This window comes from Lactuca serriola, chromosome 3, assembly GCF_051521515.1.
Source record: "Lactuca serriola cultivar US96UC23 chromosome 3, Lser_US96UC23_V15, whole genome shotgun sequence".
Classification (NCBI taxonomy): Eukaryota; Viridiplantae; Streptophyta; class Magnoliopsida; order Asterales; family Asteraceae; genus Lactuca; species Lactuca serriola.
In genome coordinates this window covers 310,831,683-310,836,612 of record NC_136410.1, presented here as the reverse complement: position 1 = coordinate 310,836,612, position 4,930 = coordinate 310,831,683, and the positions used below count along the sequence as shown (strand labels likewise).

Sequence of the window (4,930 nt, the reverse complement as noted above, 5' to 3'; positions counted from 1 at the left end):
TGCAAAATCTCAAAGATTCTCTTCGTCAGCTCCAAAAAGGTTCGTCCGCAGTCTCTGATTATAGTAGAAAGTTCAAATCTATCTGTGATCAGCTAGCAGCAATTGGGCAACCGCTTGACACCACAGGTAAAACTCATTGGTTTTTTCAAGGTCTTGGTCCCTCCTTTGAAACCTTCTCCACTGCACATAAGGCTATCACCCTACGCCCTTCTTTCCGTGATCTTGTTGCTCAAGCAGAAATCCATGAGCTTTTCTTAAAGTCTCTCCATGGTCCCAATAGTCATCCACCTCTAGTGGCATTTAATGTTCAGCAGGATCGTTTTTCACCCACTGCAAACCATGGATTTCTTCTCGTGGAGGACGTGGCGGTAGATCGGGTGGACGGGGACGAGGTCGTCGCCCTCCTCACTGTCAGTTGTGCAGGAAAGATGGACACTATGCTTCCCAATGTCCTGTTCTTCCTACCTTTGCAAAACAAAGTGTCAAAATTGATGCTAATTTAGCTCATGCTTTCACTGCTAAATGTAATGTTGATCACAACTGTTCTGATTGGTATGTTGATACCGGCGCCTCTGCGCACATGACACCTGAAGCATCCAACCTCACTAATTCTGCTCCATACACTGGGAATGAGCATGTCGCTTTTGGTAATGGTAATATTCTTAACATTTCTCGGATTAGTAATGCTTCTATTACCAAAGATATTAATCTAGCAGATGTACTTGTGGTTCCCAAGTTAACAAAAAATATTATTTTTATAAGCAAGCTAACCTCTGATTCTTCAGTTGACGTGTTGTTCTCTAATAATCAATTTGCCATTCAGAAGCGCAAAACCAAGGAGGTGCTAGCAAAGGGCAAGGTTGATCAAGGATTGTATGTGTTTGAGCATGGTCATGAAGCCCTAATTTCGCAGCTGAATTCTACCAGATTACATGCTTCATATGAGCTCTAGCACTCTTGTTTAGGCCATGTAGCGTTTTCAACTATTTCAAATTTACATAAACTTGGTCATTTATTTGTTACTTCAGTTTTACCTAAACCTGGTCTTTGCTCATCTTGCGAGCTATCTAAGAGTCATAAACTTCCTTTTCCCATTAATGAAAAACAATCTTTGCATGTTTTGGATATGATACATTGTGATTTGTGGGGTCCGGCACCCATTTGTTCTACCGATGCGTTGATATATTATGTTATTTTTGTTGATGACTTCTCTAGATTTACTTGGTTTTACCCATTGAAACACAAATCAGATTTTGCCAACACCCTAAAAAATTTCTTGGCCTTTGTTCAAACTCAATTTTCTTGCAAGGTCAAAGTGTTTCAAAATGATGGGGGTACTGAATTCAAAAACAACCAGGTTAAGAGTATATTTGCTGAAAATGGTACTCATCACCGCATTTCTTGCCCTTATACACCCCCAACAAAATGCTAGGGCTGAACGCAAGCATCGACATATCACTGAAACAGGACTTGCAATGCTATTCAATGCCAGTGCACCTGCATCTTTATGGGTGGACGCATTTAGTTTTGCAGTCTATATCATTAATCGGCTACCCTCTTCAGTGCTAGATAACAAGTCTCCATTTGAGCTTTTATATCACACACAACCAAACTTCCAGGTTTTTCATATCTTTGGTTGTCGGGTATACCTTTACTTACGAAATTATTTAGATCACAAGTTGGCTCCACGTAGCATTCCTTGTATCTTCATCGGCTACAACACACAATACAAAGGATATTGATGTCTGGATACTAGCACATCAACAATCTATACTACTCGCCATGCTAAGTTTGATGAGACAAGTTTTCCCTTTGCTGATTCCCCTTCGTTTGCTGATGAAGCCACATTACTATTATCGACTTTTGAAGAAGCTGGGTCAGTGCTGTAGGCCCAATCAAAGCCCAGCACTAGTTCTCCCTCCAGCTCACCTTTAAGTTCATCTGTTGTGCCCAGTCCTTGTCTCTTGTGTCCTAATCCTCCTCCTGTGATATCTTCATCAGATCCGCAACTACAGACTAATGATTCACCTCCACCTTCTGATAATGATGAAGACCCCTCCAGTAATGACGAGCCGGTCTCTCCTCCACATGGTGTTGTAACTCCACCAGTTTCTCTAGTCTCCACCCATCCTATGATCACACGGGGAAAAGATGGGATTCGTAAACCAAAGGTTTTTCCAGGATTCATGGCTCTCACATCTAGTTCTCTTCACCAAGTCTTACTCACTCAAAAAGATCCTAAAGGTTTTAAAACTACATCTAAACATTCTAGGTGGAGGGATGCTATGCATGATGAATTACGTGCACTTCAAAAAAATAATAACTGGGAACTAGTTCCAAGACCCCATTCATCAAATGTGGTTGGCTCCAAATGGGTCTTTCGCACCAAATATCGATCAGATGGTTCCATTGATCGGTATAAAGCGCGTCTAGTAGCACAAGGTTTCACTCACGTTCATGGCATTGATTACTCTCATACGTTTAGTCCAGTTGTGAAAGCTTCCACTGTCCATATCATTCTTTCCATAGTTGTTCGTCAAAACTGGCCTTTACATCAACTGGATGTAAATAATGTGTTTCTTAATGGTCATCTTGTTGGGTTTTGAGCAATCTAACACTTCCTAAGTGTACATGCTAATGGGTTTTGGTCATAAGACATCCTATGTGCTCATACAAACCCTAATGCTTAGATCTAGGTTTCTCTATTGTACATGCTTTGAATCCAAGACTATAAACCCTAATTCTAGAATACAAGTAATCATATTAGATATTAGAATAGGTTTATAATGTTACCTTGATTGTTATGTAGCAATAACAATCCCAAATCTCCTTGAATTGACCTTGGAAGGCTTAGAGTCACAATTGTCACTCCTCTAATGGCTCACAAACACCATAAGCAAGAGGATGAAGAGGAGAGAGGATGGAGGCTGCCCAAACATGTGTGAAACCCTAGAACAAGTCTTAGCCACATTTTTTGGTCATAAGGAATCTCTTTATATAGGAGGCAATTAGAGTTACCTAACAAGGAAACCCTAAGTTGGATGCTTAAGCCCTAACCAACCCATGGAGCCCTTTCCTCAAGGCCTTGGACGATTTCATATGGGCTTCCCCCATAGAATTCGTCCACCTTATAATATAAGGCAATCCATGGCCCAAATTGCAATTATCTTATAATTACAATTCCAGTCCCTTAAGTTTAATTAATCTCTTTTAGTCACAAAACTAATTACCAATTAATTATTGACTAATATTAATTAAACAATATGATTTCTCCTTTAATATATTATTCCCACAATCATATTTAATCCTTTCTCTCCATAATTCATCCTATCAAGTTGCTTTGGTGAAGGCAACCCAAAAGGACCATGCACCATCGGGTCAAGTATATACCAAAATAGTTATGGACTTAGACACTAATCCAACAGTCTCCCACTTGGATAAGTCTAATAACTATTATGCGTATGACTTTAGATCCTGATCTGCAATCGTAGCTTTCCAAAGCCGCTGTCAACTCTGATCCTATCATATACGCGTGTCCTTAGATAAGGGATCATATATTCATCCATTCTAGATATCGTATGAGACATGATTTCAAGTCATTCTCTTTGTACTATATCTCGATTTCCCGATTTATGACGACTAACTAATTGAACAAATCAAATTAGCCCTAACCCGGCCGAGCATTTACGTTTGTCATCACAAAATCATCGAGGGGCCCAAAGATATCGCTTTTATCCTACTTTGAATAAAAGGAACGGATAAACTTTGATACAATGCTTGCTTGCACTCACTCACTGAATCACACACAACAATATGTTTTATAACACCAAGTTACTAGTGCGTTTACATATTATCAATGTGCAACCGATTCGCAAGATACAACTCATACATCTCGGTTTCAAGAATATAAGATGTTATCGTCTCACCAATCACTCGTGATACAATTCATGGAATGATCCAAGTGAGCGTGGGTTTAATCCAATGCTCAAATTCATATTCATAAGCACTCATGAACGTTGCAGCAAACATTTGCTTATGTCTAATACTCTTTAGACAATCCACACACCAATTCACGACAGTCTTCTTTCATATCTACTTCCAACATATGAACGACTATGGCCCGTTTGAATAATTCAATTATTCTTAATAAACTTAATTATTCTGGAAGTCAAAACATGCAAATCTGAAACACAAGGATAATACTAATCCCATATGGCCTCAACCCTTTGAGCATAAATAAAACTCCTTTTATTTATCACCGTATCGATTACTCATTATTTGTCATTTCGGTTAATCAACTTCTTACTTGAATTACAACACTTGTCCCATGCTCCTAGCAAGCACACAATGTTTTCCTATGGTTCTTACTTTGTGAAATAGATCAAATTGAACACATTTCCAATCATTCTCATTTCACAACTCCAAATCCTTTTTCCATAAGTTAAAGAATATCAAATTCTTGTTACTTATAGAATATGCTAGATTCTAACATTCTATGCAACTATCCTTTCATAATGTCACTGCACCAAAGTCACAAACACTATTGCCAATGATATTACAAAGTCCTCTATCGGAGATTGTTACAAGACAATTCCTTAGATATGATGTCTCTCACTCAAAGTACATTCCTTTGAACATCCTTTTGCATAAAAGTTTCTAATCTAGACATAGATTTTCAATATTCAATTCCCAATACGGACACGCTTCCATATTTTCCATATGACAACTCATTCTTAATAGAATCTTATCTATCCGTAATGATGTCAATATGGTCCATCCGGTATGGAAACATTTCCATAATTTCCATATGACAACTCATTCTTAATAGAATCTTTTCTATTCATAATAATGTCGATATGGTCCATCCAATACCATGCTTCCAACTACTCACAAGCGACCAATCCTCGTCGAACTTTGGATTGTCCTTTGA

At 38.5% G+C, this 4,930-nt stretch overlaps 1 pseudogene; it reads left to right on the top strand.

Moving 5' to 3' along the window:
- The first annotated feature begins 2,186 nt into the window (after positions 1 to 2,186).
- Positions 2,187 to 2,606, top strand: LOC145096341 (putative mitochondrial protein AtMg00820 pseudogene; annotated as a pseudogene).
- Positions 2,607 to 4,930: the final 2,324 nt, after the last annotated feature.